We start from the raw sequence: 16,865 nt of genomic DNA on the forward strand, positions 1-16,865 counted from the left end.
TTAAGTAAGTTTTGTGTGAATGAATCGAATGAATGAGTGAATCTACCAGACAGGATTAAATAGAAGGCAAGTGGTGAACCGAGTGCCTGCACAGCAAGCTGAGTGCCCACGCGGTGAGCCAGTGCCTGTGCAAGTGAATAACACAGCAAGATGATGATGCAACAAAAGAGAGATGAAGGGGAGTCAAGGTGAAGCACAGCAAAGACTAGGAACTGAGGTGGCAAAATTGACAGGGAACCTCTCCCCACTACAGAGGTCCCCAGGATTGAATCCTAGTAAATCCTAGAGGAGAAAGACAAAAAGAGAAGACAAAAAGAGAAAAAGTGGGAAGCAGCTTTGGCTCAACGGACAGGGCGTCCGCCTACCACACGGGAGGCCCAGGGTTCAAACCCAGGGACTCCTGACCCATGTGGTGAGCTGGCTCACATGCAGTGCTGATGCACGCAAGGAGTGCCGTGCCATGCAGGGGCGTCCCCCCATACGGGAGCTCCACACGCAAGGAGTGTACCCCGTAAGGAGAGCTGCCCTGCACGAAAAAAGTGCAGCCTGCCTAGGAGTGGTGCCGCATACACAGAGAGCTGATGCAGCAAGATGACATAACAAAAAGAAACACAGATTCCCAGTGCCGCTGACAAGAATGCAAGCAGACACAGAAGAACACTCAGTAAATGGACACAGAGAGCAGACAACTGGGGGTGGGGGGAAGGGGAGAGAAATAAATAAAAATAAATCTTTTTAAAAAGAGAGAGAGAGAAAAAGATACAGAAGATCATACAGTGAATGGATGCAGACAGCAAAAAAATAGCAGGGTGGGGGAGGGGGAGGGGAAGGAAAAAATTAAAAAACACTTACTGGGAAAGTGTTTATTGAGCCAATCCCAGTGTTAAGTGGTTTATGTGCTTGATCACATTTAATCCTCACCTGACACTTGGCAGGCACTATTGTCATGCCATTTTACAAGTAAGAAAAAATGAGTCTCAGAGAAGCTCTCTTTGCAGGACGACAGAGGTGGCAGGATCTTGTGTGCACATGACCAGTGGATGCCTGATTGACCACTACAACTGTGGGGTCCCATATGCCCAAGCCTGGGGTCAGTGGTGAGCACCACCAGGAGGGCATCTCTGGCCAAACAGAGCAGGGTGCCTGAAAGACGATGGGGGACTCACACTTGACAGCATCACTTCAGGTCTCCAGGGCCCTGTGGTCAGATAAAAAACATGGTGACAATACTGGGCTCAGGAGACTGAGATGGACTCCAGCTCTGCCCACCTTGCAGCATGGCCTATCCTTTCTCTAAGCCTCAGTCTCCCCATCTGTAAGATCAGATCCTTGGAATAAATGATTCTTAAAGGCCTCAAGTCTCACACTCCAGGTAGGATTTGACCTTAGAGAAGTCTCCCCACCACTGGCAAGTACCTAGAGAGCCCAAACTTCCTGGAAAGTAATCATAGAAATACACTTGATGCGTGCACCCAGAGCCTCACAATAGGCCAGGCACAACTCACAACCTATTTTAAAAAATAAGCAAATGGAACTTAAAAGAATTGAGGTCACTTGCTCAGGGTTTCACACAGCAAATCAGTGGCAGAGTAATATTCAGACTCAAGTTTTCAGAATTCAGTTTCATTCTCGTCCTTCTAAGGAGTCTTCATTCCCAGACTCAGTGTTGGAGATGCCTGGAATAGAAGCACCACCAGTACTGACTGCAAGGCCAGCAGAGGAGGAGGCCTGCTGTACAGTTCCTTCCCCAACCTCCAGTCCACAGAAATGATGCCCCACCTTCCATGCTCCACAACACAGTGGTCCCAGACTCCGACCTTTCTGGTCCCTCTTCAGGCTCTACTCATCTGAGCCTAGAATGTCAGAAGGATCCTGACATTTACAGCCACACAAATGATGGTGATATTTCTGTTTCTCTAGCTCTTCCCATCTTTCCAGTAGTGGAGTACATGGTAACTCCAGGGAAGAAGGCACACGTTTCTGAAAAAGGGAGCTCAAAGGTAGAGTTAACACTTAGTCACCAGCCTTGGCCCAAACATCAGGACATACTTCCAGGACTGAGAGGGAGCCAATGGCCAGCCCCAAGGTCAAGAGATGGACTAGCCCCTGGGAAATTCAGGACCCTGGGGAAGGAGGAGCTAAGATGAACCTGTCAAAGGCAGGGGTTTTCCTCCCAGGAAGGGACAGAGACTCACAAAGCTAGAGAAAAACAGAAAGAGAAACAGAGATGGAGGAAAGGCAATAAAGAAAGTTAAAAATGCAAAAACAGAATAATGGAGACTGTGAGTTCATGAAAAAGACAGCCAGTCAGACAATGACAGTGAGAGAAAACAAGAGAACCAGCAAGAGATCAAGGCTGAAAATGGGGCAGATCTGGAATCAGAGACAGAGTGAAGAGATAGAGGAAGAAGGAAAAACAGAGATTTAAGGTCAGAGATTGAGAGGTGAAGACTTTTCTTGTTTGTCTGTTTTTTATTATTATTACTATTGAAATAATGAAAATGCTCTAATAATGACTAAAGTGATGAATGAACAATTATGTGATTATACTGAATACCATTGATTGCACACTTTGAATGAATTGTATGCTTTATTAATAAGTATCAATAAAATTGATTTGTTTTTAAAAATCAGTTAGACATAGGCATCTGGGAAGACCCTCAGAGCAGGTGAGTGAAACGGGCACTTCTGCATGCACAGACTCGCTACCAGCTCAAGCAGTTGGTCATCTTACCCTGTGGGGCCATGAGGCAGTGGAGAATGGGCTACTTCTACTCTAGCCAGACACTTCCATGATCTTGGGACCATTATCAGCGATTTCTATCACCCCAGATGCCAGGATTTCAAGGGCGAGGATCCCACTATGTGGACAAAGCTGCTGGATTTTATGGTGGAGGCAGACATGGTGGCTATGATGGCCTGTTCCAAGCCTTGAAACTTACACATTCTTTACCAGATGTGGTGTCCTCCCCTCCAGAACTGTCTGAACCTTTCTTAGGTGCTGTTATATAGTCAGGAAACTCAGCCGAACACCCAAAGATCTGACACCTAGAATCAGATAACAAATTACCTGTTGCAGGGAAGATCCTGCAACCTGACAGTACAGGATGTAGGAGAATGGCAAATATTTGAGTGTGCAGTGTCACCAGAATGAGCAGAATGCAACCTTAAATGTTTGAGTTCTGAGCAACATAGAGGACTGTGTCAGAATTCATTCCAGCTGCACTTGAGAGTAAAACCTAATCCAGGAGTTCTGGTCAAGCAAGATGGCAGCATAAGGTGTCCAGGGTATTGTTCCCACACAGAATCTTTGCACAACAAACAAAAACTAACAGATCTATCGTTCTCAAAACACTAGAAGCCAATTAAAGGGTTGCAGTATCTGGGTGAGTGCCAAATTAAGAAAACAGAGATTGAAAAATGAAAGGTGAAGCTCGCGGTGCTCTTGCTGGTCTCTCCCGTCTCGCGTCTCCTCTCCAGCATGGCGTGGAGCCTGCCGTACTCTGTGGCCCCATTCCAGAGGGAGAAGAGCAACCCCTATGCACATACTTGGGTGCCTGTGTGTTGGCGCCAGTCTATTGGGTGAAAGTATGAAAGGCTGAATCAGGAAAGTCATCTCAAGCTCACCCTTCCAGAAATTGTCCTGCAGGAAGAAGCAACTTGCAGACAACTAAGGCAGTGCAAGAATATAGAAAACAGAATAGTCTGGAGCAAAGGACTATCTGCATTAGGTCATTCAATAGAGCTCTCAGGAGGGTAGAGTTATATACTGAGGATATAGTACTACTGGGCTTTGCATTTACCCATGTGTTTTCTTCACTGAAAGTCTCCACTTCTTCATACTGCTCTGAGCCACTTTCTCCTCTCTTTTCCTTTCAATCTGAATAACTCCCTTTAGCATTTCTTGTAGGGTAGGTTTTTTGGTGACAAACTCTCTCAGCTTTTTGTTTATCCAGGAATGTCTTAAACTCTCCCTAATTTTTTTTATCCCCCCCCCCCCCGTGGCTTTTTGCATGCTGTCTGCTCTCTGTGTCCATTCTCTGTGTGTTCTTCTGTGCCTATATTTATTTATTTATTTTATTTCCCCTCATCCCTTGTGGCTTACCTCCTATCTGGTCTCTGTGTCCATTCACTGTGTGCTCTTTTGTGTGTTTTTTTTTCCTTGTCTCCCTTTTTTTTGTTGCATCACTTTGCTGAGTAAATTCTCCGTGCCGTCTGGGGGCTGGGCAGCACTCTGTGGTGCTTGCAGGCTCAGTGGCACTCCACAGTGTGCAGGCAAGCCTGCCTTCACAAGGAGGCCGCAGGATGCAAATTCAGAGCCTCCCGTAAGGTAGACGGGAGCCCAACTGATTGAGCCACAGCCGCTTCCCCCTAATTTTTAAAGGATAGTTTTACCAGATAAAGAATTCATGACGGGCAGTTTTTGTCTTTCAGTACCTTAAATATGTCATACTATTGTCTTCTCACCTCTTTAGTTTCTAATGTGAAATCAGCACTTAGTTTTATTAAAGATCTATTGTATGTGATGAATCACTTTTCTCTTGCTTCTCTCAGAATTCTCTCCTTATTTTGGCATTTGATATTTTGAATACTGTGTGTCTTTTAGTAAGTCTGTTAGGGCATTTCCTGTTTGGAATACATTGTGCTTCCTGGACATGTATATTTATGTCTTATGTAAGAGTTGGGAAATTTTTGCCCATTATTTCCTAAACATTCTTTCTGCCCTTTCCCCTTCTCCTTCTGCAAATTCCATAATGCTTATGACCTACAGGTCCCTTAGGCTCTGCTCACTTTTTGAAGCTTTTTTCTCTATCTGTTCTTCCAACTGTATGATTTCAATTGTCCTGTCTTCTAGTTCACTGATTCTTTTCCTGACTATTCAAATCTGCTGTTGTATAACTCTAGTATGTATATATATTATTTTATTTTATTTATATTTATTTATTTATTTATTTGTGGTACTGGGCATGAAGATTAAACCCAGGACCTCAGACGGGGGAAGCCAGCACACAACCAGCAAGCCACATTCTCCCCTGAGTTTTTGTTTCTTTGTTTGTTTGTTTTTTAAAACTATCTTTTTTTTAAAAGATACATAGATCACACAAAATTTTACATATGTTCCCATATACCCCACTCCCCACACCCTCCACTCCTCCCACATCAACAACTTCTTTTGTTAGTGTGGTGCATTAATTGCATTGGATGAGTACATTTCGGAGCATTGCTACACAACATGGATTATAGTTTATGTTGTAGTTTACACTCTCCCCCAGTCCATTCAGTGGCTTATGGCAGGATATATAATGTCCTGCATCTGTCCCTGCAATATCACTGAGGACAACTTCAAGTCCTGAAAATGCCCCAATATCACACCTCTTTTTCCCTCTCCCTGCCTTTAGCAACTCCCGTGGTCTCTGTCTCGACATCAATGATATAATTTCTTCTATTGTTAGAGTCACAATAATTCTATAGTAGAATACCAGTCAGATCACTCTAATCCATATTTTATTCCTCCATTCTGAGGACCCTGGGATGATGATTCCACTTCACCTCTAAAGCGAGAGAGGGCTTAGATCCCATACGGCTGATGGATGTTTACTTGCTGTTTTGTTTTGTTTTAGGAGGCACCGGGAGTCAAACCCAGGACTCTCATGTGGAAGCAGGCACTCAATCACTTGAGCCACTCAGCTCCTCATCTAGTGTATTTTTTTAGGAGGTACAAGGATTGAACCCAGGGCCTCGTACATGGGAAGCAGGGACTCAACCACTGAGCTACACCTGCTCCCCTCTAGTATATTATTTATTTATTTATTTTAAATTTATTTCTCTCCCCTTTCCCCTCCCCCCATTGTCTGCTCTCTGTGTCCATTCACTGTGTGTTCTTCTGTGTCCACTTGCATTCTTGTCAGTGGCACCAGTAATCTGTGTCTCTTTTTGTTGTGTCATCTTGCTGTGTCAGTTCTCCGTGTATGCAGCACCACTCCTGGGCAGGCTGCACTTTTTTTGTGCAGGGCGGCTCTTTTGCAGAGCATACTCCTTGTGCGTGGGGCTCCCCCTTGCAGGGGACACCCCTGCATGACATGGCACTCCTTGTGTGCATCAGCATTGTGCGTGGGCCAGCTCACCACATGGGTCAGGAATCCTTGGGTTTGAACCCTGGGCTTCCCATATGGTAGGCAGATGCTCTATCAGTTGAGCCAAATCCACTTCCCCCCTCTAGTGTATTTTTAATTCTGTAACATTTATCCCCATAAGTTCAGTTATGTTCCTTTTTAGCTTTCTAATTCTTCTGTTTGTTCACACATTATCTTCTTAATATCCTTTAGCTCTATATCCAATACAATTTTCTATCCAGATTTTCATTTATAAAACTCCTTAAATTGCTATAGGAGATTTGCTTGAATTTCTTTGATTAGTTATTCCAATGTCTGTCTTTCCTCCAAAGTTTTTTTTTTTTTTTAAAGATTTATTTAATTCCCCCCCCTCCCCCGGTTGTCTGTTCTCTGTGTCTATTTGCTGCGTCTTGTTTCTTTGTCCACTTCTGTTGTCGTCAGTGGCACGGGAAGTGTGGGCGGCGCCATTCCTGGGCAGGCTGCACTTTCTTTCGCGCTGGGCGGCTCTCCTTGCCAGTGGGGCTCCCCTACGCGGGGGACACCCCTGCGTGGCACGGCACTCCTTGCGCGCATCAGCACTGCACATGGGTCAGCTCCACACGGATCAAGGAGGCCCGGGGTTTGAACCTCGGACCTCCCATGTGGTAGACGGATGCCCTAACCACTGGGCCAAGTCCATTTCCCTCCTCCAAAGTTTTAATTTGTTTGTTTGAACGGGTCATATCATCTTGTTTCTTTGTATGGCTTGTGATTTTTTGCTTATGTCTGGGCATTTGATTATTTTGATGCGCTATCTCTGAAAATCAGTTTCTCCCTCTTGCCTAGAGTTTTATTGAAGATTGGCTGTTTATTGAGGTTCTTCTTTAATGCTTTTACACCTTATACTGAACCTTTAGAGCAGCCGATGTTTAACAATTCAGATTTTCTCAGGTCTTTGGTACCTCTCTCCTGCCCTAGGCATGATTAAGATTATCCTGTTATCTACAACTGTTCCACCTCCAAGGGATTTCCTTTCCTCTGTTCTTCCACTGGAAGTCGTGGGCAGTTCCGTTTGTTTTTATGCAAATTTTCCTCCACAACAGCTATGATTAGCTCAGCTGCTCACCGCACTCAGCGCCTCCTTTTCACTACAGCTTTCAGTTCTGGGTCTGCCTTGCCTTATGGTAATTCAGTTTCCCCCTTTTTCCCAGAGGGCTTTTCTACCTCCAGTTACTTCAAATTCAGGGTATTGCACTTCAGGAGCCCAGATGGAGTCAGTATTCAAAATTCCCAGATATCCATTTAGACAACCCAGCAATTAGAGACATGACAGGGAGTATGCACCACTTACCAACTTTTCCACCATGGGTTGCTCTTGTTTCCTGTTTCTTGGAGACCACTTTGCCTGTGTATGCTCCCCTACTGCTAGGCTCTCTCCCTGGGTCTATGTGGTGCTGGGTCCCTGTGCCTGATTGTGAATGGGGCTCTGAGTCACATGCCGTGCCCCGGGGCAGAAGTGCTGCCATTGTGTGACTCTTAATTCACATGGGATCAAGAATGGGGGAGGGGACCAGACTGGCAGGTCTGAATCACAGATCTCTTACCTTATTTTTAGTGGGATTTTCTTTCAGTGTTTTGTGGAGTTTTCTCCAGTGTTTATCATCCTCCAAAGTTCCAAGTGAGCAGAATGTGCCTTTTTACTTGTTGTCTCTATAGGCAAACTTTCCTGGGGATGTCTTATACCACCATCTTGATGATGTCACCCTGGGGTGCACTTTTTTTTTTTTAAAGATTTATTTATTTATTTATTTAATTCCCCCCCACCCCCACCCCGTTGTCTGTTCTCTCTGTCTATTTGCTGCGTCTTGTTTCTTTGTCCGCTTCTGTTGTCGTCAGCGGCACGGGAAGTGTGGATGGCGCCATTCCTGGGCAGGCTGCTCTTTCTTTTCACGCTGGGCGGCTCTCCTTACGGGCGCACTCCTTGCGCGTGGGGCTCCCCTACGCGGGGGACACCCCTGCATGGTGCGGCACTCCTTGCGCGCATCAGCACAGCGCATGGGCCAGCTCCACACGGGTCAGGGAGGCCCAGGGTTTGAACCGCGGACCTCCCATGTGGTAGATGGACACCCTAACCACTGGGCCAAGTCCGTTTCCCCACTTTGTTTTTTTAATCACAAATGAACATTGATCATTATAGAATTATTTTTACGAATTGATTTATATATTCATGTGGATTTCCTTCTTTAAACTTTTAACTTACTTACTTAATCACAGTGATAGGTTTTCTGTTCTTGAACTACCCTTGCATTCCTGCAATATACTCTTATTTATTTATGAGACGTTATTTTTTAGAATACTAATGAATTTGATATCCTAACATTTTTATACTTGTAATTTTGAAATAACTTCTTATGTCCAGAAAGTGACAAGAATAGTACAAAGAACTACCATTCACCCAGATTCACCGAATGTTAAATTTTGCCACATTTATTTTATCATTCTTTCTTTGAGTATGTGTGTGTATAATGTTATATTCTGACCATTGAGAGTAAGTTGCATACATCATGCTCCTTCATGCATGAATATTTCAGTGTGAATTCCTTAAGAATAAGGACATGCTTTTACATAATCATACTACAGTTATCAACTTCATCAAATTAAACATTGACAATTTTCTAACATTTTATTTAGTATTTTCCCATCTATCTCCATAAGAAAAATACAGTGTATAATTTTCTTGTGCCCTGATTATGACATCAAAGATAAACTAGTATACCTGGAAGTTTTAAATGATAAAGAAGCATAATGTATGCATTCTACTCTCAAATTTTAGAAAATAGATTAGATAAATAGATGATAGAGAGAGGCAGATAGATTGATATAAAAATGTGGCAAAGTGATAAAACTTAGTATCTGCATAGGAGGTATATTGGAGTTTTCTGTATTATTTTTGAATTATGTTCACAACTTTCCAGTAAGTTTAAAACTATTTCATAATTAAAAGTTTTTTTTAAAAAGATACGCAAGCCACAAACATTTATAACTGTGCTTTTCCTGTTTTTTAGTCTCTGAAATAGTTTGTGGGGGATAGAAATTATCTCTTTCTGGTAAGTTTCCTAAAAAATTACAACATCCCAACCCATTTCCTTTTTGAAGGGAGAAATTTAGTTACTAAATAAAAATGTCTTAACCTGTTTCCTTTTATGAAGAGAATCATTTAATTCCCATTTCAAGTCCTTTAATGATAATAGATTTCTTAAAATATTCAATTTCCTTTTGTACCCAGAAAGGGCAAAGAGAGGAGAGGACTAGTGGTATCTGGTTCTCACTGGAGCAGCTTAGACCTTTAGTACAACTCCTTTTAAATGAAAGCAAAAAGAATCGCACCCATGTGCGTGCTACCAGAATTTCTGGATAGTGCCCAATGGAAAGTGCTAAACCTGGCCAACAGGATCAACACGCCAAATCAGAGGTAAGGACTGGTTCAGGGAAGAACCTGGAGTTCATCCTAAAGGACATATTGAACGCCTACCTATAGTCATTGTGCACTCCTTTCACAAACATAACATCCCTTAATCCTCATGACCTTATAAGAAAGGAATTATTATCCTCATATGTGGAAACTGACAGAAAGGTGAGGTCAACTGCTCAGCAATTCAGAGCTCATAACTCACAAAACTATGATTCAAGCCTGATCTGTCTGACTCAAAACCCTCTCTTCTTTCCACTTCACATGCTATAAGAAAAAGGCCATAAAATCCAGCATCACCTCTTTCCTTTCTGTCCATTTTCCCCATGTCCCACACCAGATTCATGAACATATAAGCTGAACGTGCAGAAAGGAGCATAGGCTTGAGTTGATCCATCCCTGCACTAAATTGAGATGAGTGCTAGGAATACACAAACAAATCAAAGTCAAATTTATCCCTAAAAGATGTGCCCCCACGAGGGACACATCTACTTTTCCATCCCTGGGAGAAAAAAGAGAATCCTTGGACCACTGACTAGTCGTCCATTCATTTAGTCACCAAGTATATGTTAAAACCTACCATACACCAGGCACTTTTCTAGGCATGGAGGATTCAAAAGTAATCAAGACAATCAAAGTCCCTGCCCTTGTGAACCTTATATAAAATTGAGAGATTATGTCCTAATGAGAGCAGATTACATTCTAGGGAGGGAGTTTCCATTCTCTCCTCTTAGTAGTGGGAGGAGTTTTAAGGAACAAATCAGGCCCAGGCTTCAGCACTGGGGGCCGTCCATATTCTCTCCCTACCATCTTGGCCCTGTAGAATGGAAGGAGACAGGAGGGAAAGACCATTAGCTTGGGGTGGGGAGACACAAGTTCACAATCACTGCAGCATAACACCTGTCTCTGGGCCTCTGTCTGTCCATTCACAGTCAGAGCCTGACCTCCATTAGGGGCTCCCAATAGCTATAGCAGGGCCCTCAGGGGACTTCTGGGAAACCTGAAGTTGTTTGGGTTTCAAAATGATTGATACCTACTGGCACCTAGAGAATGAGGGCTAGGGATATTAGACTTCATACATTACATTACATTACATTACACCTACTACGAATTGACACCAGGAAGGGGATGTGGCTCAACTGATAGAGTGTCCACCTACCATATAGGAGGTCCAGGGTTCAAACCCAGGGCCTCTTGGCCATGTGGTGAGCTGGGCCACGTGCAGTGCTGCCGTGCACAAGGAGTGCCATGCCACACAGGGGTGGGGTGCCCCACACACAAGAAGAGCCGCCCCATGTGAAAAGCACAGCCCACCCAGGAATGGCACTGCATACATGGAGAGCTGACGCAGCAAGACGACGCAACAAAAAGGAGACACAGATTCCTGATGCCGCCAAGAATGCAAGCAGACACAGAAGAACATACAGCAAATAGACACAAGAGAGCAAACAATGGGGTGAAGGGAAGGGAGAGAAATAAATAAAAATAAATCTTAAAAAAAAAAAAAATTTACATCTTGCATGACTTTCAAAATGTCCCACTGGGCGTTTAGAAGGTGAAAAATCTGTTTGTCTGAGTCTAGCACCAAACTCATTTTACATATGAACACAAAATATTCTTTGCCACAGTTATAATAACCAGTCCTTTTTTTCCAGGAATACAGCTGCTATGTAAATTGAGGGAAGACTGTATTTTGTTAAGAAATTTATCAGGAGTTGTTTGCCATTTTGCAAGATGGTATCACCAATATCAACCCTTTTCATGATCTCTGAGTTTGCCACTGCAACCATCTGGGTTTGCATATGTCACATTCACATACAATGCAAGTTCCTGGCAACATAGTTACATCTTTTACAGTAGTCCTGAAGAAGCATTTAAATACAGGAATAAATATCATATTGCTATTAATTTTTTAAAATTTTATTGTGTTTTATTGTTTTTTTCCCCGCAGCTCTGCCATTGCCTGCCTGACTGACCTCCGAAGAGCCCTGGATCTCTTTTAACCTCTACATTGGTTAAGATTCAGTTGCGAAACCAGGAACTACTCTAATTAAAGCAGAAAGTGATTTGTTACACCAGATTTAATTGTCCTACAAAATCTCTTCTCTGACTTTTTTCCCCTCCCCTTCTAGAGTGCCAGTTGGATGTATGTCACACCTTTCTATTCTCTTCTGCAGTCTTCTCTGCCATTTTCTTCTCCTTCTACATGTTCCCCACATTATTTTGACACATTTTTTACATTTATCTTATTTATTTTTATGTTATTACTTTTATCCCTTTTACTTCACCTTCACAATTACAATAAGATTATGTTGATTTTTTATATATTACATGTGGAGGAAATTATATCAGGCATTAATTTCAGATCAGATTAGTAAAGAGGATGTGACAAGAGAATTGGTATTTAAAAAGAGGGCAATGGGATTAATAGAGTTGAAAACCGCTTGTCTAGATAATCTCTAGAGGGACTCTGACCATGATACAAGTTTGGACTTGACTCTAGGCAACAATCTCCTCCCCTTTCCCGATGCACCCAGAGATTCCAGCCAACGCGGGGAATCCTAGCAAACCACTTTAGAAATGAGAAACAGCAGCTATGGCAGAATCCGTGGATTGGCTCACCCAGCATCCAATCCAACCTCTTTTATGTGTACTTCTACAGTGCAGAAGAAGCTAAAAGCTACATTTTCCAGACTCCCAGAACCAGAGATCTGGTTGGGATTTAGGTTTCACCAGTCAAATGCACTCTCACAGTTCTTGAACCAGGACTAAGTTGAGGAGGAAAGCAGGGTGCAGGGATGCTGTACAGACCATGGTGGGAGCAGCGTGGTCCCGCGGTCAGGACCTCCCTGTACTGTGGCCAAGGCAATGTGACTGGTGGAAGAAATTTTTCTCAGAAGTTCAGCCTGATGCTTGTTTCTCCACCTTTTCTAGTGATTTTTTTTAGGATCCCCAATTCCAGTAGTAAATCACTTTCTGCTTAAACTAGTTAGAATGGTTCCTGGTTTTGCATCAGAACCTTAACCAAAATAGATAATAAGAGAGATACAGGGGCTTGCTTGAGGTCATTCGGCCAGCTGGTGGTAAACCTGAGGTTCAAACCCAAGACTTTTTAGGGTGTGACCTTCTGCTCCCCCAGCCCCAAGCAGACCTCACTCCCAGGACCCCAGTTGGAGGGGCTTGGATTAAAGTACTCCTCAGGGAGATTCCGTGGACACCTTGACCAAGATGGTTGTGGTGGTGGAACGTAGTGTTGATGAATCGAAATGCCAGGTGGGTGTTCTGCTTAAGGGATAAGCAGCAGGCAACCTCGTGTCCATGGCCTGGGCACCATGTGGTTTCTAAGTGGGTTGAGTGAGGCAAGCCTCCTCTAGACCTTTCACGGTGGGAATATTCACCTCCCAATATACACCCTTGCAATATTTGAAGTTACCTTAGAACTGGCCTTTCCTCTTGCAGATGTTTAGGGATTGACCATCACTTACTGGCCTCTGGACAATTCCAGGTCATCCAACCACTATGCTTCTGCCATGCCACTTCCTGTTGCTGCAATAGGGCCTGAGCTTTGCCTTTTGGAATAAGCAATCACTGGCCAGTGTCGCGCTTTTCTCGTTATTACAACCCATAAAATTTTAATTGGCTTCTAGTCTCCTTGTCTCTAATCAATGCCATGGACTCCTAACAAATGCCAAGTATCTTGTTGTATCATAATCTTTGGCAATTTATTCATTTTCCTTAACACTTGAACACACATTTTTCTTGAGTTCTGAAAAACTCTCCCCCATTACCTTTTTTTTTTTTAGATTTTTTTTTTTAAATTTTATTTCTCTCCCCTTCCCCGCCCTCCCTCCCAGTTGTCTGTTCTCTGCGTCCACCCACTGGGTGTTCCTCTGTGTCTGCCTATTCCTGTCAGCAGCACCAGGAATCTGCGTCTCTCCCTGTTGCATCATCCTGCTGCATAAGCGGCACCCTGCCACTCCTGGGCAGGCTGCACTTCCTCTGCGCTGGGTGGCTCTCCGTATGGGGAGCATCCCCTGCGTGTGGGGCCTCTCCACATGGAACACACCCCTGTGGGTGCACTCCTGTGGGTGCATCAGCACTGCACGTGGGCCAACTCACCACATGGGTCAGGAGGCCCTGGGTTTGAATCCTGGCCCTCCCATGTGGTAGGCGGACACCCCATCCATTGAGCCAAATCCGCTTCCCCATTACTTTTCAAACTATCTCTGCACTTTTCATTCCCTTAATTTTAGAACTCCAGTGGAAATTATGTCTTATTCTCTCCTCCCTGTCTTTTTACCGACCTTTCATATAAGCGTTTGCCACATTCAGGAGTAAATTCTTCAGGAAGATCTTATTAACTAATCGTGTTCTTTTACCATGTCCAATCCGGAGTTTATCTTGTTGTATTGATATTTTTTATTTTAATGACAGTAACCTTTATTTTCCATAATTTCCATTTTCCATATTCATCTGTTCTTGATTCACATCTGCCTCTTTTTTTAAAATAACCACTTAATTTCATTTTATGGATACTATTATTTTTTATTTCTTTAAGGGTCTTAAAATACATATTTCAAAATGACTTTTGAATTTAGGCTCTTATTTGCATTTTGTCTTGAATTAACTCTAATTGTTAAGTTTATTGGCTGTTATTTCTAATCAAAATGACTTTTATAAGCCTGAACCCTCTAACACTCATAATAAAACTGTTTTCCTCTCTGTTATAGGTGGCGTTGTATCCCCCCAAAAGACATGTCTAACTCCTAAACCCCCAACCTGGGAATGTTACCTTATCTGGAAATAGGGTTTTTGAAGATGTTACTAGTTAAGAGGAGGCTGAACTGGATTAGGGTGGACTCTAGCACAATATGACTGATTACTTAAAGAAAGGAAAATTTGGACACAGAAACACATGGGAGAATGCCATGTGACAACCCAAGCATCACCAGCAACCAACCAGAAGCTAGGAAGAGGCAAGGAAGGGTCTTCTGTGCAGATTCCAGACTTCTAGTCTCCAAAACTGTGGGAGAAAAAATTTCTGTTGTTTTAAGCCATCCAGTTTGTGGTACTCTGTTACAGCAGCCCAGGGAAACCAAGGTGCTTTCTTTCTGTGGTTGAAAACTTAAGTTAATAGAGTATAACAATTAAGCAAGTTATACCAAGGTCCATATACATTTCTCAAAAACATAAATTTTACACGTTGCAGCGAAGAGAACATGAAATGACTGCAAAGTCTCGTGAGAACTTTCTGCCTGTGAAAACATTGTGCCAGCTGGCTGTTTGGTTTGATGTTGCTGAGTGGAGAGGGATGTGTCACAGAACCTGCCTCAGGGGGATCAGTGGAATTTAAAATAGATTTCACCACAACCAATCATGTGTGCACCCAGAGAGGTTAGAAGGAACACAGAACACCTCTCTTCTTGAAGATAAAGTTATAAGAAAAACACGTACTCTCCTCCCCCCCTTCACTTCCCATCTCCCAGAAAAGTGGGTATCTGTATGGATTTTCCAAGAGAAAAGAGAAAAGGAAATCTCACACACAGAGAGTCGAAATCAATGTGATGACGACCAAATATCATTTTCAGAACAGACTAAAGGGGCAGCAGCAAACCCATTTAATTGGTTTCTAGGTTTCTCAACACTCAAATTTCAGTCTTATGACTTATATTTAAAAATAACCAAAATAAACCCTAGCTCAGGATACTCTCCCTTGATTTTGACAAATGCCTGAAACAGCTTGCCCACGAAGGGTGGGCACATAGAAGGGAGACAAAAAACCTTCAACTCTATGCCGTCCACATACTAAAATGGGAAAACATATGCATAAAAATAATATGCATAGTCATGACCCATCCGTGGTTTTATCATCTCTCTCCAGCCCCCAGGACCTTCCAGGCAGAACCAGGTTTTACATGAGCAGCGCAGAGTCCTTGTGACCTGGTTACTGAATCCTACTATGTTAGTAGTGGAAGGAGTGTCAGGTCATCTAGGCCAAACCAAGAAGAAAAGTGGGTCCCTGAGAGGAGGACCTTGCCCAGGGTCACCCCACCATTTGCTTAGCCATCCCCACCCTCCATGGGCACTCCATGCTAATTCCTTGGAGCCACACCCCTCTTGATCTGACCTAGATCCTGGACCCCAACTGATGTTTCTCCACCCAGCCTCCGCCACCTCTTCCTGAGTCCTATTTATTCATTCATTCCTCAAAGGGTCTACTAGGTGAATACAACCATAAGTAAAAAGCACATAGATAAGATTCAGTGAAGAGGTGGACTATGGAATTGGAATGACCTGAATTCATAGTCTGGCTCTGCAATGTGTTTCCTGTATGATTCTGGAAGCATCCAGACACTTCTGCTATTTTGGGTAACTTAAATGGACATATCATACATGCTTTATTTAGGGCCCCTGTGAGGCACAAAACATAAGACAGTCATTAAACACCCAGCTCAGTGCCTGGCAGGCAGTGAGTGCTCTAAAATAGTAGCCATGGTGATTACTGAAAGTCCTGCCCACCTGGAGCTCAGAGGGAATGTCAGGTTCTTCTTCCAACTCAGCTCCTGGTCTGGGCAGATCTTGTTCCGGCCAGTCTGGTCAGCCCAGTCTGGTCCTGTTCCCTCTAAGTCTGCAGTTCTCCCTTCACTGGCCTAGCAGGTACATCTTTCACCTTGTCTAGAGTCTCTCTACCTGCTGCCCCATCTTCTCTGAACTGGCAGCCCAGAGACCTGGATTCCTGGAGCATTGTCACTGAATCACTTGGCCAAGGTAATGTCCGTCTCTGAGCTCCAATTTCCCCATCTGTACAAAGAATGTGCTGAGTTAGATAAAGGAGAAGCTCCTCTGAGCACCAGCCCTTGACACCCCTGGGTCTCCAGGAAGTACTATGCTCCCTGACTCCTCCCTGGCCCCAGATTCAAGATTGCCCCCATGGGGTAAGCCCCATGCCCGTGGGTCTGGCTCAGCCAGGTTCAGGGAGGTTTCTTAGGGGCGAGTGGAAGGAGGAATTCTTCCACAGGGCCATTCTAGCTCACCTCTGATTCCACTTGGCCCTAAGATTCTATCCTTCCGCCAGGTTTCTTTATCTGGAGTTCATGGATCCCTGAGTGGGTCCATAAACACCAGAAATTATATGCAAATATCATGCAGATTTCAGGGGAGTAAGCGCATACCCCTACATCTTTCATTGGAGTCTCTGAGTGGTTTGGACTTCAAAATGGTTAAGACCGCTGTGGGAGTCTAGCTTCTGCTTCTGCCTGATTGGCCTTTCTTAGCCTCTGATCCCTTTGCTGCTGCCTAAACTC

The sequence above is a fragment of the Dasypus novemcinctus genome, chromosome 24 (assembly GCF_030445035.2).
Source record: "Dasypus novemcinctus isolate mDasNov1 chromosome 24, mDasNov1.1.hap2, whole genome shotgun sequence".
Lineage (NCBI taxonomy): Eukaryota > Metazoa > Chordata > Mammalia > Cingulata > Dasypodidae > Dasypus > Dasypus novemcinctus.